The sequence below is a fragment of the Aulonocara stuartgranti genome (assembly GCF_965226115.1).
Source record: "Aulonocara stuartgranti genome assembly, chromosome: 10".
NCBI classification, from domain to species: domain Eukaryota; kingdom Metazoa; phylum Chordata; class Actinopteri; order Cichliformes; family Cichlidae; genus Aulonocara; species Aulonocara stuartgranti.
Window position 1 is genome coordinate 24,752,571 of NC_138946.1, and position 26,108 is coordinate 24,778,678.

Sequence of the window (26,108 nt, forward strand, 5' to 3'; positions counted from 1 at the left end):
TCGACAGGTAGCATGAAGCAGGGGGCTTTAAAGCTGTTTTTGATCAAAGTAATTGCGGCTGCATCTGGAAGCGATGCCGATAGGAGCATTGAGGAGGGTAAATGGACTGCACTTACATATAGCACCTCTTTACCCTAGCTCTTTACAAAGAGCTTCAGCATTTTTTGTCTCTCATTTTAACCACATAGACACCAAGACGACAGGAGGAAACTTGCTGAAATTTTGCCCAAGGACACAGTGGGCCCTAAAAGTAAAACAATGAAGACGGGTCCCAAAAAGAAAAGAGGTCAAGCAAGTCAAGTGATGATTGTTGGTCGATTCATGACTCATTAGTGAGTCTTCCCATACAATCTGTGAGGTGTATCATTGCACAGTGTCATGCAATTAATATATCCTTAGTGTTTATTTTCTTTATTATATTGTTTTATGTACTTTAATAATGAAGGTTTGTAAAGCAAAGCCACTTTTGACTCATAAACTAAGTTCAGACAGGTTGCCCTGGTAACGGACCTCAGAAAGGGGAAGTTATTGCAAGCTGCACAGGAAGTTTTAGTGCACAGGCATATTATTAAATCAGACAAATAAATCAGACACAGAAAAGAGGAACTGAGTAGAAGGAGTTTGTAATGAAACTGTGTGTGTCACGTGTGTGACATCTGAAGTACCGAAATAACACTATGTAAGACACATGTTCAGCTAAAAATGTTAGAGTTTCTGCAGCTGGCTTTTGGGGCTGTGCAGGGCTCTCTCTTCCGGAAGATGATTGAATAAAAAGAAATATAAATGTTTTGACCACTATGAGTCGGGTTTTCTCTGTTCTATCATGGGGACAAAAGAATCGGGGTTAATAACAGCAAATTTTGGGTGTTACCAAGCTGTGGTCAGAAGAAGCAGTGTGTGAAGATGACACTCAGTATGCTCGCTTTGAATCCACAGTTCAACGTTACAACCCTCATGATGGAATCTTTCTAGTCACAGGAAAAAATGAACCAAGACGTTCTGTAATTTACCCAAACAAGCCTCTTTCGCTGGATGACTGAGTTCTGAGTTTAGACTTTCAGACAGAGGTTGATGCGTCTTTACAGTCAGTGAGTCAGGTGAGGAATTCAGTCATTCGATATAGTTTGGAGCCCGGGATGACTTGTGCAAGGTCTTCGGGGTGACTGGACGTACAATCAGAACACACTAGAGGGATGAAGTATCCCATTTTGCCTTCAGAAGGCAGCTTGATGTCTCATGGAAAGAAAGATGCGGCTGGAAGTATGTCTGAGCCACTTACTAAATGCAGATAGGTGGCAGGAAATGGATAGATGGATGGACAGATAGATAAATGCACACTAGATTAGCCTTCAATTATGACAGCCATTAGTGCAGAGGAACTGCACCGTGATCCTGTAACTCACTTAAGCAAATGTTAGATGATCTTAGCAATATGTCTTTGCTATGTACAAAAATGATGACTGCTCAGTGCAGCGAAATGCAAAGAGCACTGGACTCTTTGAGTAGTTTAATTGTGAAGTGAAGAGGTCTAGCTAGTTTCACCTGATTTAGGATGCAAAACTGTGACTTCATTACTGTTAGTTTAAACTGACCCTGCGTTTTCAAAATCCCTTTTTCTGCTTTCATTTCTTAAATGTGTGTACAGTGTTTAATCATTCATTTCTAACCCCTGTGAAACAATACTGTCACTTAGAAGTGTTCTGAAGTATTCTGACATATGAAATAAAGGGGGCTGATATCAAAAGGGCACGATTTCCAAGGTCAAGATTTCGGTATGTTAAATGTGTCTTATAAAGACATAGAATGCACCAAGGAAGAGTAATCACAGACCGTTAGCAACGTCTTGTTGTCAATCTGGACAGAGAACCTAGAAAAGGGAGCTGATAAGCACTATTTCTTCTGGGCCGGTGCAGAGGGAAATCTTTTTTTTTTCACCATTCCTTGCGCAGAGGGCAGATCTCAGGTGTCTTGTTAAAACGAGAGGGGAGATACGGTAGGTACAAAGGTCCCCGAGGCTCTGGCCTCTCCTCATAGGTCAGGGAGGAGATTAAAGGGAGTCAACAGCTGCAAGAGTATCATCTGCTTACCAAATATTATTAACCGCAACAACAAAGCAGTATGTGACCAGACTGGGAGCTGGAGCCTTTGCTGTCAGAAACTGTGAGTGGGAGAGAGGTTTTTTTTCCTGGATTGCATCACAAGTGAGATTTTCAAGGGAGAATAGTGAAACTCTGCACTGCTGAATTAAACTGTCGACTGGCTTGGATTGCATTCAGCTAGGGTACAAGCCTATTGTAAATCAAGGCTGTGCATGCTGATCTCCCATCCATGGGTTGCAAAAGGTGGTATATGACTGGAAGAATTTGTAAATTGCCCTGATGTTGATTCAAAAAGGTACAAGAAAAGATAACTTTGTATCCAGCGGTCAGGACTGCTGCAAAGTACACGTTCTCTCTAAAATCCCATTTATAACCTGTAATCCTGTATTACAGTTCTTTCTGATTGCTTAAGCACATTTTTTGTAACTATTGGCTAATTTTGCAAAACTCTTCACACAAATAAGAAAACCTGTCACCCAATAATCAAAACATTGTAGTTCTCTTGTAAAAGCAAACACAGCTAGATTAACTCTTCACACCTTCATAAAAATGGTGTTTCCGTATCAAACAGTACACACAAGCCATCATCTACTAAGCACACAATGCGCCAACTGCACACTGATGGTATGAATACAAAACACATCTGGCTTTTGCTTTCTCTGTGCACAAGGTAGGCTATGTCAGTTTGAGCTCATACTTCTGTCATAGATCCATAAGCATAGAGGGATCCAAACTTCAAGTACTGGTGTTTATTCACACACATCAAAACAAACACAAGTGTTTATTTCCAAGTATAGGATTATTTGCAATCGCCATAATGACTATATGGGTTACTTGGTCTGCAGTGAACATGCTTCCTCTGCCCCCAGCATCTGGTCATCTAGCAACTCTGTAAAGTAACAATTTCAGTATTTTTACATCAATGGTATTGGTGTGTTTCTCATTGGCATATGGCAGTGCTACAAATCTTTGTGCGAAGTGACTATACTCACCGATTCTCATTTCAAGATGTCCTTATGGTACTTGCTACAGTGTAGCGGCTCGAGTTAGGCTGGACCCGTTGGCCAGCTACCCTCAGGGTCATTCCACGGTTGATTACATGGTCCACTATTGTAGCTCTGATGTCATCAGTGATTCTATTTCTTACTCTTCCTACCCTTCCTCTCCCCCCTCCTCATCTTCCTCTCCCCCTTCCTCGTCTTCCTCTTGCTCCTCCTTGTCCTTGTCGTCCTCTTCATCCTACTTCTTCACCTCCACGTCCTCTTCCTCGGCCTCCTCTACTTCTCACTCTTTCTGCTCCCTCCATTGTACTCCGCACACACAGCTTACCTGTATTATAGTGCTTAGGCTGATTGCAAAGTGAACTAATTATCTAAAAAAGTTTTCACATGTGAAAGTGTGCCAGACAGTTGGCAAATTAGTGTTAATGATAGCCATACATGTGTATACTTTTGCTAGGAGTGTGTTGGAAATTTGGTAATTGAGTGTTGTGCAGTGAATTGTGCCTACAGTTTTGCAAAGTGTGTGTTACAAAATTGCAAACTGAGTGCAAAGCAGTTTTTGTGCTTTTAGTTTTGCAAACTCAGTGAGTGGTTTTGCTATAAGTCTGAATAGTTTTAGAGATTGTGCTACAGGAATCACAGTTAGGGTTTAAGCATTCAGAAAAAACTGTAAAACGCTGTCGTGCTCATTAAATAGACTCTGAGCTTCCTATGCTAACTGACTGAGCAGCATCAAACAAGCACACAAGAGAATTAGACAAGCCACGGGATCCAGTTTATGAGGAGACAGCGCATTTCCTGTATTCAGATGTTGTAGAACACCTCCCTCTGCTGGATAGCTGCTGTTATTGCATTTCAAGACAGTCAAAGGTCTATTTGAAGTGCTTAAAGTACTTCGAGGGTACACAATTCAACTCGGCACCCCCGTTTTGTACTTTAAAAAAACTACTAATGATCTTAAGTAAGTACATACACTCATAAAAGACTTGAAAAGCGCCAGTGTAGTAGGACGGCACTCCATCATCAGTGGAAACATTTTGTGAATACTTACATTTCAAAATGAGTTAAACAGTCTTAATCTAATTCACTTATTACAAAACCCCTCCATTCAATTAGTTTTTACAGTGTCTGCAGAGAGTAATCAGTAAAGGAAAGCAAGCCGTGTCCTTTGGCTAGCAAGATATGCTTTATAAAACTCTGGATGCGCTGTGAAAAGAAGAAGGTCATAAAACTGCATTGCTAAAATGTAGAGCCCACTCTCATTAAGTTAACGGCTGTACTGCTGCTATAAATGCACTGCTGTGGAGCTGAGGTCCTTATCCTGCTAGCTGTTTAAGAAACAGGGAGGAACATGTGATCAGCGACTGTGGTTGGAGTCAGAGCAGTCAGACAGAAACTCTGGAGCTTTAGGTTATAAATGGGAGTGAAAAATACTCATGACAGAGAGAAGGCTGAAGGATGGTGACTATAGTTTTACCATTTCCATGTCCATTTAGCATGTCATCAAGGATCTAAACACAGTATGTGTTAAATATCCAGGATGGATGTCTTCTCGTTTACCAATCCATTATTCAGTGTGAAATATCCAGATGACCCTGTCATATCATAAAGGTAATCATGAATCATGTATAGTACTGTGAAGGTAATTGGGCTAATGTTAAAATAATGATAATGTAAAAATAATCTTACTATGATGATCGGAGCATGTGCCTTATCTCCTCCTTAATGGTTGGGACAATCTGAAAAAAAACTTTGCATGAATATGCATGAGCAAAATTCAATTCAATTCCATTTTACTGTTTTTTCTGAATGCTTAAACCCTAACTGTGATTCCTGTAGCACAATCTCTAAAACTATTCAGACTTATAGCAAAACCACTCACTGAGTTTGCAAAACTAAAAGCACAAAAACTGCTTTGCACTCAGTTTGCAATTTTGTAACACACACTTTGCAAAACTGTAGGCACAATTCACTGCACAACACTCAATTACCAAATTTCCAACACACTCCTAGCAAAAGTATACACATGTATGGCTATCATTAACACTAATTTGCCAACTGTCTGGCACACTTTCACATGTGAAAACTTTTTTAGATAATTAGTTCACTTTGCAATCAGCCTAAGCACTATAATACAGGTAAGCTGTGTGTGCGGAGTACAATGGAGGGAGCAGAAAGAGTGAGAAGTAGAGGAGGCCGAGGAAGAGGACGTGGAGGTGAAGAAGTAGGATGAAGAGGACGACAAGGACAAGGAGGAGCAAGAGGAAGACGAGGAGGGAGGAGAGGAAGATGAGGAGGGGTGAGAGGAAGGGTAGGAAGAGTAAGAAATAGAATCACTGATGACATCAGAGCTACAATAGTGGACCATGTAATCAACCGTGGAATGACCCTGAGGGTAGCTGGCCAACGGGTCCAGCCTAACTCGAGCCGCTACACTGTAGCAAGTACCATAAGGACATCTTGAAATGAGAATCGGTGAGTACAGTCACTTCGTACAAAGATTTGTAGCACTGCCATATGCCAATGAGAAACACACCAATACCATTGATGTAAAAATACTGAAATTGTTACTTTACAGAATTGCTAGATGACCAGATGCTGGGGCAGAGGAAGCATGTTCACTGCAGACCAAGTAACCCATATAGTCATTATGGCGGTTGCAAATAATCCTATACTTGGAAATAAACACTTGTGTTTGTTTTGATGTGTTTGAATAAACACCAGTACTTGAAGTTTGGATCCCTCTATGCTTATGGATCTATGACAGCAGTATGAGCTCAAACTGACATAGCCTACCTTGTGCACAGAGAAAGCAAAAGCCAGATGTGTTTTGTATTCATACCATCAGTGTGCAGTTGGCGCATTGTGTGCTTAGTAGATGATGGCTTGTGTGTACTGTTTGATACGGAAACACCATTTTTACGAAGGTGTGAAGAGTTAATCTAGCTGTGTTTGCTTTTACAAGAGAACTACAATGTTTTGATTATTGGGTGACAGGTTTTCTTATTTGTGTGAAGAGTTTTGCAAAATTAGCCAATAGTTACAAAAAATGTGCTTAAGCAATCAGAAAAAACTGTAATTCTATAACGCCACATCACAACATCAGTTGCCTCAAGGCGCTTAGCATGCATTTTCCGAATATGAGTGCACTTGCTGCCAAATGCAATGGTCAGATCTGTTTATTCGTTGAAAACTTGGAAAAATCGAGCTTGGTTGATTTAAAAAAATAAACGCTTCTGACTCATCAAATTATGAGAACGGTGTGAACAGCTTTGTTAAGAATAAGTGAATCCACAAAAGATTTTCGATGCATTAAACAGTACCACGCATTTTACACATCTAGTACTCTGAAGGTTAGTTTTCTGCTGTACCTCAGTATTTTTACTTTCTGTTGTTTTTTCCTTCTGTGAGAACGTCATCCCCATCCTACCTATCGTCACCTGTACCAATTACTTTCCTGTTGTTTAATGAGACAACTATCTGTTTGTATCACTTCTTGTGCCATCCTGTTCTTGGATTTAGTCCCTGGTTTCCAGACCTCACCCTTTTTTCTCTTGGGTTTCTATTCCTTTACTTTTTAGACTTTGTTGTTATTGGATTTTTTTGTTCACATCAGCCATCAAACCTCACTTTTTGCTGAAATATTCTGCCTCCTGCATCTAGGTCCTCACCTCTACAAGCCCTTAAAACAAGCCCTGCAGCAGTCTGAGGCTTACAAAAACTCTTGAGAACAAAAGTACAGGGCAAAGATTGAGGCTGGATGATGGGAATTAATAAACAAACTGCGTACAAACCAGTACTGCAGATTGACATTGCACAGGGAACACTGGCAAGAAGCAAAGTGTAGGAAACACGTGGACAAGAGAAGACAGATGGATGACCAATATTAAGAACCGAGGACTTTAAATCTAAAACGAGACAGATGTTACAGAGACCAATGACAGCAGCGCAGCTAAATACAGGAAGTAAGACCAAACAAAAACCCCAAAACATAAAATGACTAAAAACAGACATGCGCATGGAAACATGGAAGGAAAGACAAAAATAAACACAATATTAAAACAATTAAGAAGGCCAAAATACAAACCAGACCAAACCAGTGTTGGGTGTAATATGCTACTGAAATCACATTACATTTTTTATTAACGTAAAGTGGCGTGGATATGGACGTCACTTTTATGTTTTTACTGCATAAAAGAATAAAAGTGATGAAGATGAAACACAAACTACTTCTAGGAGAGAAACAATGGCATTTATGGTCTTTGCTAACATCTGCACAGATAGCATGCTAACACAAAGCTAGCAAAAAAAAAAAACTAGCAAAAAAAAAAAACAGAGTTAACAGCTGAGCGGCCCAGTAGCCAGAACCTGAACTTCAAGAGGTAATGAAGGCAGTGATGAGCATTTAGACTTTCAGCATTGTAGCCTCCATTTCTGCCTTTATACTTTTTTACATTAGAAGTAGTTTCAAGTTTCTTTGTGCTCATTCGGAGAGGGGCTTATGTTGGTGTGTGGCCCTGTAGGCTAATATTTACATTGTTAACTGGTAATTATGTAACAATGCGTTTCAAGTCATTTTACGCAGTAACGTGAAAGTAAAGTTTAATTAATTACTTTCTCCTGTGTGTAATTAAGTAACCTACTGCATTAGTTTGAAGAAAGTAACATGTCGTTATTAATAAATTACTTTTCTCTCTCTTTTTTTTTTTGAGTAACAACCTCAGCACTGCCCCAAACCATAACAGCATCACACAAATATCATATTGACTCAGGCTTTCTGTTTTTCTGTATAACAGTTTCTGACATTTAGCAGTTTAAACACACTAAAAAGGAGCTTAATTGTGTCATTGAGTTTTTCCTTCAGTGTGCAACACAAGTATTAACATGCTGTCCTTGCGCTCCTACATAGATGTCATTGTAACCCCCTAAAAAAGGGTTTAAAATAGTTCTTGAAAGTTTGCAGTACAGAAAAAAATAAATAAATAAAAGCCACATTCTGACAAACTCTAACGGTAAGGGGAAAAGGCTATATTTAAATCACTATGTGAAGAAAAAGAAATTATATTTGAGGAGGGCAAATAATTAAAGGTCATCCAGTCAAATCTACAAGACATGATGCTGAGAACATTAGGAGCCGGATTGCAGATAGAGACAGGGCTGGAATGATGATTTGTTCCCTATATTTAACACCCATTTAATCTCTCTCCCTCTTACTTCCCTTTCACTCCTTCTCACTCAGTCCCCCTCCCGTCTGTACGTAACACATTACAGTCTCCATAGCCACAGCTATGTCTTTAATAGGATGAGCAAAATCATGTTAAAGGATTTAAAACCTCTGCAGTGAATCGCTGTAGCGTTGCCAAGCTCACTCTCTGTCGTTCAGCTCCTCATTTTGTCTCCCCTCAAACACTCTCCCTGCTCAGAATTACTTAGCACTGGCTCACACCGTTCACTCCCACAGACTCCAGACTAATGAGAGAGGGCCAGCAAGGACGCAGCAAAATAAAAAAAAAGAGAGAGCAATAGTAAGTGGTTGACTATTTGTGCCACCGTGTTTTTCACACTTTTATGTTCAGCGCAAGCCACATTAAAAGTTCAACATTTCAAAAAGAGCTCTGGTGCAAACGTCGTTTGCAGGATCTAAAAGAGTATTAAATACTGGCGAGAAAATGTTTCAGTATGAATGTTTGGAAAGGGGTGGGAAAGGGATGTCTGATATCGAGGAGCACGACTTGAGGCTGCTGTTGGAATCAGAAATGTGAAACACAGAGGGTACAGCCTGTCCCAGTTTTCCCATCATTGTATCCAAATTTGCCAAGGATCTTTTAAATGAGTTGAAACCCATTCGGAGTGGATTAAATAGGGAAATCACATTACAATATGTAGCTGCTGGAAGTGCTATGTGTTATAGTTAATGGCTGTTTTAACACAACACTAATGGGACATAGGACATGTGGGTCATCCAACATCCCACATCCTGCTTAGCAAAGTAGATGAGACATTTGATTAAAATGTTTTGCCTTCCTTCATTACATGGTGCTAAAGTAAACCTTGCCTTTTTATAACAAAAAATTCTACAACGCACTTTTGGTCAGCAGCTGTGAGGTCTTAAATTCTTCATAAGTAACCATACTCACACTAAAAATGGTCCTGCAACATAATCGAATCTGTTAACTGTTTAAAGATAAGTCAGCTTGTGTCACTTCCAGTGTTCACCAGTCAGATGAGGATGTTTCGTAAGACTAAACAGGACAGCTAGGATTATAGTCACACAGATGTTCAGATCATTTGTTATTCGCAGTGGAAACCTTGACATAAAATCACCATAATTATACTGATTAAATATACCCCTCTTTTTAATGTCTTTTGCACATGAGCACAGGCATGCTGACATGTGCACTGAGCTTATTGGGAAAAAAAAAGTGTTAGTGAATGAACAAAGCAGCCAGGGGAATGAGCGAAGACATGCCCTTGCTGTGTTTTTCAAGGATGCAGCAGACCTGTGATTCAGTTGCGTTTTGTGAACAGCAGGAGGTGCTGGCTGACTGCGCTTGGCTTTCCTCATCGGTCTCTAATCCCGTACCGGCTCTGTCAGGGGGAGATAGTCACGGTCTGCGAGTAAGAGCATCAAGAAGGAGAGGGAAACCGGGATCGAAAAAAGGAAGATGGGAGGATACACGGGGACCGGCAAGGCAAATGGTGCTTTAGTAAGGTGTTAAGATGAAAAGTGAGGGTATAGGTGGTGTGGGGGGGACAAAAGTGTTGTGAGTACATCCACAGATGCGTATTTGGAGTGTGTGCGCAGTGCTGGATGGGTGATCCTTAAAGACATGTTTTGGTTTAGCAGAACCACTCGGTGGCTGCCTCTCCTCTCCCTGTCCTCTTTCTCTGTCTTCCCTGACTGGCTTCAGACCAACACTTCTTCTAGTGTTACAGCCTCTCCCATGCCCCCTACATCCACCTTCTCTCCCTTTTTCATCCCTCCCTCTCGTTCTCTGTTTTCTTCTTATCACTCTGTGAAATACTTCCTTATCGGATTCTCTCCCTGAGGCCCTTTGTCTCTTGGAGTTGCAGGTGAAATTAGAGGGTATAATTTCCTACAATCAGCAGAATCTGGTCCACGGCACCCCACCCCCTCCCCGCCTCTTCTGCCCTTCCGCCATACAACCACCCCCTTCTCACAATCCTCACCATGGCCAGGGGCAGAGGAACACCAGCAGACTCGGTGAGAAACCTCACTTCGTTCTGGGGTCACTTTTATCTTCTGATCGTGGGGAAAGCACAAACCGACACAAAGGAAAAGAGGCACTAATGAGCGTATTGGTCCGGTGTGTGTGAGTGTGTGTGCTGAGGTGGAGCGAATGAAGGTTAGAGTCAAACGCATGGAGGAAAGTGGAGGGAAATTAAAGACAAAGAAGAAGCAGTGACGAAGGAGAAGCAAAACATTTAATGCACAGACGTATCTTCACACATGGATGTGAACATCACACACTGAAGCAATCTGCCACACTTGAGGAGATTATGCCGCTGAGTTTCCTGGATTATTCTCTTCTGTAGCCGCCGAAACATCCACCTCCCATCCCCCACCCACACAAAATACTGCCTCTCTCCATCTTTCTGCACTGGTCTGGGGTCTAGACTCAAGCAAGGATGCCCCAGTCTTCCACTGCTTACATAAGCATGCCCCCATCCTCTCTTGTGTCCCCAAAGCTGTCCAGTGAACACATGATCCCATCACTCAAACACTGATTCCACTGCTCTGACACTGCTCAGCCTGCAGGAGAGCCTGTCTGCAGTCAATTAGCTTCATATAGCATCTCAGCCATTTGACACTGTCTTAGATGCCGAACAACCTGCTTTCGTTAACTATGAACAATGCAATTCCACAGGAATGTTTTTCCCTCCAGCTAATCGTGTTCCTTTCTCTAGTTTTACAGAACAAAGCTTTTTTTACCCCCTTTGTACTGTATGTTGTGGTGCACTTCACCATGCGATGATCACTCCGCAACACTGAAAATGGACAGTAAACTGTAATTATCTGGGGAACAGCTTGCGTACAAAGGTGTTTTTCACCTCAGAACTTAGTGTATCCTTTCCCCAGACTAATGAAATCTATCCATCTTTCACTCTGTCCTTGATCGCACCCACTTCCAGCGGGCTGCTCTGTCTCCACCACCACTCATGATGCTTTTTCTCTTTTGCTCTTCTATGTCTGTTTGTTGCTCGTACCCATTAATCTCCATTAACACAGTAAGAGTATTAATAGTTTCAGGGAGAGGAATGAAAATGGGAAGCTATTGGGACTTTTGGGGAAAATTACACTGGTCATTAAATGACTGATTTACAGTTTGAGCACTTCCTTACTTTGTATGCATTCGTGACTGTCCTCATTCCTGTTCCATCCTTATCTTCATGCTTGTTATTAGAATTTGTTAATGCCACTAGTATACTGTATTGATGCAAATGTTTTGCACCAGTGACTTATGTGTTTGATTGGTACAGTTCTGTTAAAGCAGTTCTAATTGACCAAAATATGGAGAATACAAGAAAAGAAGGGGCAAAAAAACTTATAGAACAAACTACACAAAAATCTAGACCAACGTATCTGCAAGCTAATCTAATGAAATGTAATGAAATGCTGGGTATATCGATGTTAATGCTGTTTTCTGTGTTGCCACCAAAGGAAAGCAGGAAGTTTGCAGGATTAATGTTAAGTCAGCCATTTAATCATCCTCCACATGTCTACAAAATGAATATCACAATAAAATCTAACAATTCTTCTTCTTTCCTCTAGCTAATCAAGATATCGGTCTTTTTAATAATCAACTTTATTAAAGTTTTAAATGATTTGTTGCCTATCAAAGTCATCTCCCATTGTGGTGTCAAAACCCACAAGGTTGCCCTGTAGAGAGTCCAACAAGGACATACAAGAGAAATTCAGGTTACAAGTGTTGTCTATGTCAGCACAACTTTCATTGTGAAGCTATTTTTCAATCGTGACTTAAGGTCTAGAAAGGACGGGCGACTAATTGTTATACAGTGTTGAAATATTTTCTAAGTAGTTGCAACGTGGCAAAACTTGTCAGGGCAGATGGCTGCGCCTCTCTGCTAGAGGTTTCTTCCTGGTTTCTTCCTGTAAAAATTGAGTTTTTCCTTCCCGCTGTTGCCAAAGTGCTTGCTCACAGAAGGTCATATGATTGATGAGGTTTTCTCTGTTGTATTAATGTAGGGTCTACCTTACAATATTAAGCGCCACGGGGCAACTGTTGTTGTGATTTAGCGCTGTATAAATAAATTTATTGTGTGTAGACTAATATAAGTCTAATATAATGGCACCTGTTACCTTAGTAACCATAAACAAGATTTGTGCAAATTAGGCAACAGTCAAATTAAAAATGATATAATAAAAATGAGTAAAAATGGTAACTCTTTGCAGGGCATTTTGGAAATATGCTGGAGCTCTCCATTCTTTCCAGGGCTTATGTTGAACAGCACTTGTTCGGATTTAGTAACTAGCTGAAACAGTTTTTTGGCACTGACTTTACTTGATTAATTAGTATTCCCTTTGACATTTTTTTCTCAGGTTCGAAAAGGAACACTTGGATGCAACAAAATTGGCCGTGGCTCAAAACCTTTGAAGTAAAACTGCCTGGGTGAAGTCGACTATTGTAAACTGGATTAAGAGTCAAGGGGGTAATAAGTAATCAGTTTTTCATTCTTCAACAACTTCTGGTCTCCTGCTCTTCTCAGACATCCACTCTCCTTCTCCCTGCTTGCGTCATGTCTTTTACTCGGTCCTACTATTTGCTCAGCTCCAGCAGGAGACTACAGCAGTCTGTGGTGCAACATTTTTTCTCATTACTTTGTGAACTGAAGTGCACGACCAGAAACAAATTAATTCAGATAAACTTGGTGAGCTCCGCATCAGTTTTAGTTCATATAAGGATTTGCACCGTGACAGCTGCTATGGCACGATGATAAACGAAGAGGTGAGTCTCAAACGTTCATTAGCTCCTAATTAGCAGAATTGCTGTCTGAAAGATTACTACAACCCACAGACGCAGAAAAATGACACACACACAGATGATGACGCAAAGAAACACTTTGACGAGATGGAAAAAGAAAAAAAGCAGACTGCTAGGGGAGTGTGACAAATGATGCCTTAAGCCATGACGCACTAGATGGGCTGCAGTCCGAAAAACAATCAGAGAAAAAGGCCTCTCCCTCTTTCCACTCGCTATCCGGTAAGAGTAGCATACTTCTAAATGTGAATTTAGTCAGCGATACTCAGAAGAAGTAACTGAAGGCATATATGGGAGCAGAAATTTAACGAGCATTGCCATTGCATCAGCCAGTGTAAGAACAAGAGCACTGTATATGTCTGTGAAGGTTCTCAGTCATCCAGGTCATCGTAGTCAAAGGAGCTTGCAAAGAAAAGCGTCTGGACTTCTTTAAGTTACTGTGAGCGACCATCTTTGAACAGAGGCGGGGGTTTACGACACCAACTCTCTGCCATCTATAATCCAGTTTTGAGATCCCTTCCCAGACGCCTTAACGCCCACTCACATCCTGGGCCATCTGACCTCAGGAATTCGCATGATAAGGTGGGGCCAGGTTTCACAATGAACACACCCGAAACTCTGGCTGATTGGGACCCACACCCAGTTTCACACCTTGGCTCAGGCGATTAGAGGATCATCAGGGGGTCCTTTTGTCCCTCTGTGGGGGGATACTCCCACTAGGTTTATATCTGGGACTCTCCACCATTTGACCTTAGAACTGAAGAAGTTTCTCGGATGAGAGGTGAAACGTCTTCAAGCAACTTAAAGAAGTCCAGACGCTTTTCTTTGCAAGCTCCTTTGACTAAGAGCACTGTATGTTTATGGTGTGAATCCACTGCTAGTTTTAACCGACGCTGAACTTGCTGTCTTTAGGTCTGTAAAGTCCACTGTACGGTCTTCAGTGTGATGCATTTTATGGGTCCTCTCTCCAGTAAACTTGTGTCTTAAAATTCATCTCCGTTTAAAATCCTTATTGCCAAAAGCTTAGGCCGTCTGCTTTAAAGGCAGATACAGTGGCCTATTAAACCCCCACATTACCAGGATGTAAATTTTTACTACTCAATTTTTAAAGCAAGAGCTACAACATGTGCTGTCCTCAAATAACAGCATCTGTTTGGCACACGGAAGTGACAACGTTTTAACATATTCGTCTTGGCTTTCCAAGGCTTATTGTGCCAAGCTCCTCGTGTGCCGCAGCACCTCAAGTTAGAATAATAATCGGTGAGTAGAAATCTCCGAGGAAAATGAAAGCTATTACTCATTATCATATGAACAGATATGTCAGTCCATTTTTCGGAGTCAGTATTAGCGTTATCAATCACAGTCAAGTAGCGAGATGGCATGTGGAGTTTGCAGGACTAAAAAGTTTCATGGTAGCTGTTTTTAGCCTTAAAGCAACATACAGTAAGAAGGTTTCTCTTCCAGTGTCTATGGTGGTGGCAGACATAAATCTATGCTGCTCTGTTGTTTGTTAATTTCCCCTAGGGGATAAAATTCTGATTCTGATAACACATGCTCTTCTGAGACTCCAGAAAGTAAATACAAAACAACATAGCTCCTGCGATCACTCAGGTATGCAAAGCCTTCCATGACTGTAAAGTGGCATGGCATCATGGAGAGGCTCATCCACACTTGTGTGTGTAGTGACGAAAAGAAGAATTTTGCAGATGTAAGCAGTAGAAATCAGCTTCCTCCTGAGGGTGCTGGACTCACTCTCAGAGCCAGGGTCACTCGCTTAGTCATATGGGAGGGGCTTATAGTAGAGAAGCTACTCCTGTGTATTAAAACGAGTCAGTCGAATTGTTTGGGCATCTGAGTAAGATGCTTGCTAGCTCAGGCTTTTCAGGCAAATGCAATGGAGATAACATGACAGGGTAGACCCAGGACACGCTGGAAGGTTGCGACTCTCAACTGGCTTCAACTGCTGTCCATCTTTCTCAGTCATGAGTCAAGGTCATGGTGGTCCAAGGAGCTTACAAATAAAGCAACTGGACTTCTTTAAGTTTCTTGAAGATGTTTCAACTCTAATCCAATAAGCTTCTTCATTTATAAAACCAAAAGGTGGAGAGTCCGAGGTATTTAATCCTTAGTGGTTGTCCCTTACCAGGGTCATTGACCCACTATTGATCTTTATTTGATATACCTTTATTAGTCCCACAAGGGGAAATTTCATAAGGCTGCCGACCTGTTGCACGCAATGGCGGCGCCATCTTACCCTCCGACCATACATACATTACACAAAACATCACATGGGGAAGACAGGTCAGAGAGGTATAACAATGGAAAAATGCACCACATGAGAAAAGATAAGGAGAAAAAAATAACTCCCCCCAGACTGAGCTCCAACAGGGAGATCAGTTTGAGAACAGAAAAAAACACCTCTGCACATAGCACATGAAAAAATTCTTAACACACCAAAGAAACACATGACAAGCAACAGGGGTGGGTAAAGGGTGAGAGAGAGCCGATTTAGACAGTACATCCGGGCCTGCGTGGGCTGGTCTCCTTGATCCACCGTCAGCATCGGAAGGGAATAAGCGTCGAAGGCGTTTGGAAAGGGAGGGGGGATGAGTGTGTGCATATCAGTGTATATGTATGTGTGTGCGTGTCCAGAGTTCAGCTGAGACAGTGTCCTTCACCCTGCTAGGCTAAGTAAACAGTCTTCCAGCCAACCCAGGTGGCCTTGCATGGAATGGGAAGGACAGTCTAAACACAGTCGTTATCAGGATGTTTTTGTTCGGCTCCAGCCTTGAGACCGCAGCTGGCGCCGAGAGGGTATCCGCATGAAGTGATGGTGCTTTTTACTTTAGTGCGAACAGCTCATATGAATTTCAAAGCAGTTCTACAGTCCAACACTGGTCTCTCAATCTCCCGTTGGAGAGCAGTGAGCTTCGCCATACTTGCGTTCTGTGATGTTGTCATTCTTGTGCTCAAGGAGCCGATTTCTGAGAACTCACGGCAGTGTGCCCCCCCCCCGAGATGTCATCCACTTTGCGCCCAGAGATGTTATTTCGAGCTAGCCCTTCCGAGATGTAATCCAGTCTGCAGTCAGAGATCTTATTCTGAGTATTCACAGCAGCCGTAGCCTCTCCAAGATCTTATCCATGCTGCACTCAATGAGCCCATTTTGAGAACCTCACGCCTCTTCCCATCATTTCAATCCCAGCGGGCAGCCTTGTGGGGGTTTGAACAGCCGGTTCCGCTTTCTTAATTCTTCGATAAGTCAGGGCCAAGCCAGCTCCGATCAGCCAGAACCCTGTTACCATGGTTCCGAATAGGTAGATATCTTCAGCACTCAGGCTCACCCAAGCCCAAACTTCTCGTTGAGAAAGGGGTGTCAATTGCATTTAGGGACCAGTTGATCCAATCCATAATTCCTCTTTTAGGTTTTAGAGAACAGACTGTGAGAGAATGTTCCAGGGAAAAGTAATACAAAAAACACAAGACTAGAATATCAAGGGAAGCTAAGGGAGAGGAGGAGAGGAGAAAAGTGCGACCGCCTTCGTCAAGAGCAAGAAGATCATGTGCCCAAGGTGTGAAAAAAGGCGTCGAGTGACATCATTGTGAGACCTTGCTTCACCCTATCAAGTGAACCACTGAGATCACCTGACCCAAGATGTGAGTGGGGGCTGAGGTGGCTGGGAAGGGATCTTAAAACTTCACTGTAGGTGGAAGACAGTCGGTGTCGTAACCCAGCCTCTCTGTTCACAGTGAACGTAGATGGCCTCCATCTGTCTTCTCTGTCCAAAATGTGAAGAATTGGCATCCTCAAAAGTGTGACCTTTATCCTATAGATGCAAATGTACAGCTGAGTCTGTTGCTGTCGAGTTATTTTTTGCTAAACCCATGGTTCATGTGGCTAACAGTACATCCACACAGCATTTCAGCTATGTTTAGTGCAAGTCTGACACTTGCATTTTAGTCTAGGTAAACCCACCCAGGTAAAGAGTTGATTTTTCACTTGCAATATAAACTCTTAAACTCAGCTCATTTTTACCATCTATGATAACGTCACTAATAGGTTTCTTACTACTTTCCAGATTCCTCCCACTTCACAGGATTGTCAAGTAAATTTTCTTAATACAGCCAAGTCTTACATTTCTTTAGTGTGGACATTGCTCAGCTGGTTGACACAGAGATAAATAAACATGGTGGATTTAAGTGTCAGTGAGAGTCAGTCAGGAGATTTACATCCACACATCAGTCTCATCTGATAAGCTGACATAAATATCCAGTACACTCATCACCCACTTGTGCCAGTGTGAGAGAGTAACATGTTTGGAGAACACTGCTGTGTGTCTAATAGCGTGAGTGAAAGGTATCATGTTAATATTTTAAACACAGGCAGTGTCAGTGCTGTTGAGAGACAGGCTTAATTTTGTGACAGATGAGGGGTTAGGGGTAAACAAGGCTTTGGCTGTCCTCCATGGGAACTGAGAGGACAGAGTTGGTGGATTAAATCTCAGTTTTGGCCGAGAAGCATCTTGCCTGTGGCGGCATGTATGCAAATCCATGAGCTGATTACCGAAGGCATTTGCATCAGGCACAATATGCTGGTTCACTGTGCAATCTCAGCAATGAAATTTCACATTTTAGCTCAGAAATACATGTATAATGTCTGATTAATCCAACAGGATTGGAGAGAAAATTCAGTTGTTGCCACAAAAGCGCGTTTTCCATCGGCAGGTTAAAGCACAGGTGTTAATTAGTCTGCATTTGAAACCGTTTGGAACACAACAGTGGGTCACTGACTTGCTCTGTTGCCTCGCAGCAAGCTGTTTCCTCAGAGGTGAGAATGTGACTGTGATGGTGTTAATCTGTTTTAGCCTTGTGATGGACAGGCATCCAGCCCAGGGCATGCTAGGATAAGCTGTTGCCCTCTGTGAGGTAAAGGTAAGGTAGGGTTTCAAAATTTTACAACGCAGCACTATAACTGATTTATCCAAATTTTTTTTTAAAAGGACCAGAATTGCACAAGTGGAAGTGGCACAAGCCTCCTATGAATTTATACATGTACAGTTGAGTTCAAATCATGCCCTGGCGTGTACCTCACTGCTTCTAAAGCCGGATTTAAATTTGGTTCACGTGAGATAAACAGCAGGCTCTGACCCCTTAAATTAAACTTATCAAGACTACTCCTGTGCAGTGCCCATTTCTGAACACAGCACATAGAGTAGAGCACATGAGGTCAGGCTGCTGAGAGTGCATTTTAAACTAAATAAAGTTGGCATGTATAATCATAAATACTTATCAAACCCAGCAAAATTAAGCGCCACATAAAAAACCCTTACCTTATATGATGAATATATGCCCTTCCTCAAATTTGTTACTGGGCATTCAAAAAGAAATATCCATAAAAAACAATAGATGTTTTCTTTAACTTTTAAGCGTCCTCTTGTGTGTTAGTTAATTGTGCTACACAGGTGGGGCAGTGCTTGTTCACTGGCTTGCTTGGTGCAGCAAATAAAAAAAATGTTTTTCCCCGGTCTCTATGTGTGTGTGACGGTGCATGTGTGCTTGTCTTCATATCACAGCAGGTGATTAATTATCATATGCCGGAGGATTTCCATTAGAACTGTCATGCTTTTTGCACGTCTTGGTGTTAGATGTTAGATTTTCAGTTTTTCAAAGCCCAGTGGCAAAATTCATGGGGACGGATGATGGTAAAGAAGGGATAGATCCTATCTAGAACATCTTCTATCAAATAAGTAATTTGCTGTTAACTTACAAAAGTTGTAAAAGCCCATAGAAAGTGAAATACAGAAATCTACACCTCATTATTTATGGTCACTCTTGGCATGACCATGTCCTGCATCAGCCTTTTTTTTTTTTTTTTTAAACAAATATAAGATTCCATGGCATTGCCTCTGGCTGGGGCATATGCGGGGCATGACTTGTGCTAAGTTGATAATAACAAAGATCTGCATGGTCTGCTCACAATAGCGCAAGCAAGCCCCCAGCAAGAGACTTGACTGCAATATCCATTAATCCACTGCAGTTTCCCACTGGTTCAAAGGCTGTCTTGCAGCGGAGCTCTACAACATCAAAGAGAGCTCTCTTATGAAGGGTAGCAGTAAAATGTGAAACTCAGCTATCTACCAAGCTGCAGAAGATTGTTTGGAATCCACCAAGAGATGCAATTACAGCTGGTTTTGATTGAAATGACCTCTACATGCAAAGGGTGAAGATGCTTTCGTTCTGCTCATAGCCCTCTAATGATGTCAGCAGTAATTTCAGCATTAATTTAACGGTACAACTGCCTCTCATTGAATGTGACATACGGTTGGTGATTAGTCCGAAACAAGTCTTTATATTAAGGGCCATCAGTCAAACAATACTGTTTGGTCTGGGTCTAAACAGAGCGCGTTGTGTGTGACGTCTTCTTTTGCTCGTGCGGGCTGCTTTGAGGGCCGCGAACGGTTCACACTAGAGCGCGTTTGCTGTCACATTTTATTTGTAGTGTGAACAACCAGACAAAAAAATCGGATTTGATCAAAAAATCGAAACTGAGCATTAAGACCTGCAGTGTGAATGTAGCCTTACTGTAGATTATCTGGTTGTTGGGTTGTGTACCTACGGTGGCCCCTAGAGACAAAGCACGTACAAACTCCAAAACACATGCAAATTCCAAAACACATGCAAACTCCAAAACACTTGCAAACTAAAGAACACACGCAAACGCCAAAACACGTACAAACTCCAAAACACTTGCAAAATCCAAAACACTTGCAAAACCCAAAACACGTACAAACTCCAAAACACTTGCAAAACCCAAAACACTTGCAAACTAAAAAACACATGCAAATTCCAAAACACGTACAAATTCCAAAACACTTGCAAAATCCAAAACACTTGCAAACTAAAAAACACATGCAAATTCCAAAACACGTACAAACTCCAAAACACTTGCAAACTAAAAAACACATGCAAATTCCAAAACACTTGCAAACTAAAAAACACATGCAAATTCCAAAACACGTACAAAATCCAAAACACTTGCAAACTAAAAAACACATGCAAATTCCAAAACACGTACAAACTCCAAAACACGTACAAATTCCAAAACACGTACAAATTCCAAAACACTTGCAAACTCAAAACACGTACAAACTCCAAAACACTTGCAAAATCCAAAACACGTACAAATTCCAAAACACTTGCAAACTCAAAAACACATGCAAATTCCAAAACACAACGGAAGTGCTCCAGGACGCTAGGGGCAGTGTTGAGCTCGATTTGCAAAATAAACGGCAAGTTTGTCTGTATGGGACGGTCTAGTCTCCGTCGCGCTTCCCAGGTTGCCTAGCAACCGTGATACTAACCGCTGGAAACGTGTCATACAACTTGGTTTGACAGAAATGAGGGAGAACATATTTTGTTCATTTGTTTGTTTGTTTCTACATGAGCTTTGTGTGATTTGATAAGTATCTGAGGCTGAGACCACAGGACAGTAAAACATGATTTTTGGGCTTCATTTCTGTACTGAACAGTCATTTCAAGATTAATTAGTAAATAAGAATTAGCTGATGTTGTTCATGAGACTAAAGTCATATCACTTTGGTAATGTAAATATAATATGGCCAATATTCTAGTTATTATATTAATCATTATTAGCTATTACAGCAGTGAACATGAACTCTGTGTCAAATACTGAGCTTCAGTACAGATTCAAGTTGCAGTTATTTATATGTCTTATCACCTTAAATCTTCACTCAAAGACAAGTATCTTTGACAGTGCATATATAGGTGTATCATATATAAGAGACAAATGTTGTTCCTTCATGCTGGCATTACTAAATTTGGCTCATTGCTTACATATATTTATAAAAAGAAAATGTACAAGCTGTGATAACTGTTTCTGATAAAATGAAGAGTAGACTGATATATGAAATATTCCTTTATTGGGTGAGAAAATCAGACCATGTCATAACTGCTTTAAGTCATACAGAATAGATATCAGAGCCTTAAACAGGCTGGCTTCTGCTAAATGGGTCAAACTGGGCAGAAAGTAAACAAACACATAACATCCTTACAGAATATGATGTAACACTATAGATCAACTTAGCTCAGAATATATAAAGCATATAAACAATTACAGCAATATGATGCAACAAACACAGCAGTGCTACTGATCCAAAATACTCAAAGCTTCATAGAACTGAAACAAACATTTGTTTTTAGCTCCATTCTGCTGCTGATACATACTTTAGGTTTCTGAATATTACACTTGTTGCTGCCTTTCATAGTGTGTAACTTGAAGGCCCTGAGTACTTTCTCCCACACTGAAAACACTGGAATGATAAAATTATTTGAACATTACCTAATAAGACTGATTCAGGACAGACAATTAGTTATTTTAAACTTTTCTAGCAGTCCTTCACAAACAGGGAACAGTCTGTCTATTCTCTCCATCTGTCAGCTGCTGCTGGCTCTTCCTCCTCCTCTTCCTCACACACTGTTGAGTTTGTCCTGGTGGATCATCAGGGGTGCAAAGCCTCACAGATGATGTGCAGCAGTGGGTCCCTCAGTCTGTCCTCACTCTGGACACTTGCAGTCGTCACACATGGAAATCAAATGTGTGATAAGCTGCAGGATTCAAACACAAGTGTGACTTATAAACACATGTTCATATTTTTATTACACAATCAGAGAGAAAGAAACAGAGAGAGTGCAGGACAGACAGACAGGTGACAGTCTCAGGTGTATACACTGCTACAAAACAGCACAAAAGAAGGAGGATTTAGTGTTTGTGTTATTACGAAACAAGAGGAGTTCCCAGATGGTACAGTGGACACACATGTGTGACTCCTGTGATTAAAGCATCTTTCTTTCAGCTTAACGAGTGAACCGTCAGCTCGTTCAAACACACGTTAAAGTCCGTTTGGCTCGACACCACCGAACAGAGGCAGCAATATAACACAGCTAACATTAACAGTGCAGTGAATCCTGCTTGTGCTGTGATATTCAGGACTGCAAACCGAGCAGCATCACTGACTTTCAGCTTGTTGTGTTTGTGGATATATGACTGACTTTAATTATCCACAAAATCATCACAATCTCTGTAAGATTAAGGTCGACTATATATATTTTTTTAAAGTAAAGGCTTTAAAACCAAGTTAATTCTGAAAGTACAGACATGACTAATGTCACATAACTTTCCCGACATGTGGCCAACAATAATGTTCTTCATTAAAAAAATATTTGCGCATAAATAAGTGACATAATATTCAGTACTTACTTCTGAAAGTTTACACTTCCTCCGCTCCGCTTCCACCGTTTTTTTTCGGCAAAATTATCCACACCACCACCGCACTATGAAGTCTGGGATATGTTGGGCCATGAAGGCTACACCGACCCATCCTTAAAATTCAGGGAAATTATGGACGCATTTGAGGGCCGCATTTCGAGCAGCCTTTGAATTGGGAAAGCCTTCTCTTGTCGCTGTGACGTAATCGGCCTTAAAATGCGGCCTTTAAGGCTGCAAACCCCAAATCCGGTCATTGGTACTTCCTGGCTTGTGTAGTTACTAGGTAACAAAAGCTCAACACTGCCCCTAGCGTCCTGGAGCACTTCCGTTGTGTTTTGGAATTTGCATGTGTTTTTGAGTTTGCAAGTGTTTTGGAATTTGTACGTGTTTTGGATTTTGCAAGTGTTTTGGAATTTGTACGTGTTTTGGATTTTGCAAGTGTTTTGGAATTTGTACGTGTTTTGGAATTTGCATGTGTTTTTTAGTTTGCAAGTGTTTTGGATTTTGTAAGTGTTTTGGAATTTGTACGTGTTTTGGATTTTGCAAGTGTTTTGGAATTTGTACGTGTTTTGGATTTTGCAAGTGTTTTGGAATTTGTACGTGTTTTGGATTTTGCAAGTGTTTTGGAATTTGTACGTGTTTTGGAATTTGCATGTGTTTTGGAATTTGCATGTGTTTTGGAGTTTGTACGTGCTTTGTCTCTAGGGGCCACCGTATGTACCAAAGTCATCAACAGTGAACTTGCAGTGTGCCCTCTGGTGGACAAGCTATGCAGCGTCAGTATTCAGGTTTGAAGGGTGTTTTTCCTTTACTTTTGTTATTTCATTGATCTTTCATTATAAAAGCTCACACTGATAAATCGGCAAATAGCCAATATTGGCCGATAATACTAATCAAATTTAAAGCACAGCTGTTATCTCTAACAATATGATTGTTATAAAATAGCAAGACCATCTGCAGACACTTTTCTGTAAGGAAAACGTTAACTATTTCAGCTGGTCTGTCTGACATCCCTCACACTCAGCACATTGAGAATCATGCTTTAGTTGGTGTTTGTGTGAGCTTAAGCTTGGTGATAGGACACTGTGAAAATGCTATGCTTTTTTTTTTTTTTTAACAGAGAGCAGTTTATAATTTGTTCTAATGACTCAACACAGCTGGAATTGTGTGCATTTAAGCCATAAATGTTCTCCACCTGTGAGTCATGCAGGCTCTTTCCACATCAGTGTTCTCCCCGATGATCCATACTCATATACCTTAAGAGAAATCTATCTGCAGTGTTTACTTTAAATAGCTTACATATCTTGCAATACATTATGTGGAGTATATGTTGCTGTCTTACTTTAATGTCTATTTGGCTATTGAGCAGAAATTAATTGATGTCTCAAACTTGAAATTGAACAAACATCATGATTCAATAATTTGTTTTATTCTCTACATTCATCTAATCTCTATCTCGAATCATTATCCTAAAAAAATATGCAGTTTATGCTGACACCTTATAAATGTGGTGCTGTCAGTCTAATTTAGTACAGTTCATACTATCCATTTTTTAGATCATTCTTGTCTCTTTAACGATCAGACACAATCATTTTCCTCTTAGTTTTATCTCTTTCTATCATTGCAATGCCCTTAAACTGTTATCTGTACATCTGTAAAGGTCATGCTTGTTTCATGGATGTTTTTGACATTTCAAGCATTTTACAGCTTTGTTACTATATATATATATATATATAGAAAAGCTTTTTGTACCGTGTTTGCTAAATATGGAATATAAATTGCTTTAACTTTGAAGATAGATGACGCTTGATAAAACGAAGTACTAACTTATTGAGAGATAGGGTACAGATAAGTGGGGAAAGTGAGAAAACACTGCTTACCTCCCCCACCTGCATTACCACGCTGAGGTAGCTTTTAGCTGTTCTCATCTGCTGCAATAAAGTTACTCACTGGTGAGCAGATAAGTCTAGCTGTGCTGGACAGCCTCCAGGTGTAAAAGTGTGCAACTGCATGAGTGTGAGCGTTGTTGCTCTAAGAGATATGCAGGTATATAAAAGATTAAAAACTTAATAAGACATCTACTTTATGCCTCCACCTTGCATCGCTTTTCTCCACTCCACCCAAGGAATATCAAAAGTAGCACAAGAAATAATTACATCAGAATGGAAGGCTTTAAGTGGATTTGTTTGATGGCTGCTGTGACCACCGGATAAGTGTGACAGATGAGGCACACAGAGGCTGGAAATAGACTGTATCGTGACTCTAAACAGAAAGCTATACACCTTGGACAGAGATCAAGGTTGGAAAAGGAAACTCAGAGCAAGATTACACTGAAAAAGGCTGTGGCATGGTTAAGATAATGTATTAAAATAGGGTTCAGTGAAATAGCTCTTGTTGAAGGAAAATCTAACTTAGTTGGTGTCCGGGATTTTGTAAAGCTTTTCCTTTCTGTAATTTTAGCTTCTCAGAAGTTAAAATACTTACCTTCTTTCGCATATGGCATCGCATTTCATCATGTTACTGTCACAATTGGTTCAGACATCCCAAACCTTATAGAGCCATTGCAAAAAACATTTTCCCTGTGATTCTGTAGCAGGAGCTGAGAAAAAAAATCACAAAGCGGAAAAAGCTAAGAATAGGATTTTCGGAACTTCAGCAATGAGTGATACTGGTGCAATAATGGATGTGTAATGTTTTCCACTGTGTTTGAGCATATTAATACCGCATCTTTAGGGCCATTTGTGCAAGTGCAAAAAATCTCACACTGACATTAATACTTTCATTAATACTTTCAGGTTTACTAAGATGTGTGGAACTAATGTTAAGCCCAAAACCAGTGCATCTGTATTTGTAGGAATAAATACACAAAATGTAGGGAGGGGCGTTTTTAAATGAAACATAAAAACTGATTTACTTAAGTTTACTGTGTACTTCAAATTTCACTATTAATTAAAGCCCCTAAAATGTGTGACTTTTGCAACACTCCCAATGGCAACAAGAACAAGTAGTTGTTCTCGTTGCCATTGGGAGTGTTAAAATATGTGGAAGGTCAATGCAAGACGTTATCAGAGCAGCTCCTAAGTGGAACAAGGAACTGCTCAAAGGTCTGAATACAGGGCTTGATCTGTGGCTTTGTTTTACAAAAACATCAGGTGTTTAGTCCTCAATAGTGGTATTTTTTGTAACAAAGTAGAACTTAACAAGTACCAAAGGGAAAATATAAGATGCATACTTATTAAGATAACCTTTATTAGTCCCACACATGGGAAATTTGTTTTGTCACAGCAGGAAGTGGACAGTGCAAAAGTTATGTAGCAAAAATTAGAATATAATAAGAATAAATACCATATACAGTAGAATAAGATAGAATAAAATATACAATAGGATAAAAATAGAATACAAATTCTATATACAACTGAGTAAAAATACAACGATGCCAGAAAAAGAGTATTGCACTTAGTGTTATTGCACATGTGTGGATATGTGTGTTTGATCAGTTGGAGTCTTTGTTGTACAGTCTGACAGCAGTGGGGAGGAAAGACCTGCAGAATCTTTCACCGTGGGTGCCGCAGCCTGCCACTGAAGGAGCTGCTCAGTGCTGTCAGAGTTTCCTGCATGGGGTGGGAGATGTTGTCCAACAGGGATGACAGCTTAGCCACCATTCTCCTGTCACTCACCACCTCCACTGGGTCCAGAGGGC

The 26,108-nt window shown here is 40.7% G+C and overlaps 2 long non-coding RNA genes across 2 annotated transcripts; one reads left to right on the forward strand and one right to left on the reverse strand.

Annotated features, from left to right (window-relative positions):
- The first annotated feature begins 15,209 nt into the window (after positions 1 to 15,209).
- On the forward strand, positions 15,210 to 19,005 carry LOC309715440. Its single transcript, XR_014279208.1, has 2 exons — positions 15,210 to 18,646; positions 18,793 to 19,005. It is a non-coding gene; the product is annotated as an uncharacterized lncRNA (long non-coding RNA).
- A 2,035-nt stretch (positions 19,006 to 21,040) lies between these two features.
- On the reverse strand, positions 21,041 to 23,940 carry LOC309715438. The gene is made up of 2 exons (XR_014279206.1): positions 22,400 to 23,940; positions 21,041 to 21,747 (listed from the first exon to the last, which is right to left on the reverse strand). It is a non-coding gene; the product is annotated as an uncharacterized lncRNA (long non-coding RNA).
- Between the last annotated feature and the right edge of the window lie 2,168 nt (positions 23,941 to 26,108).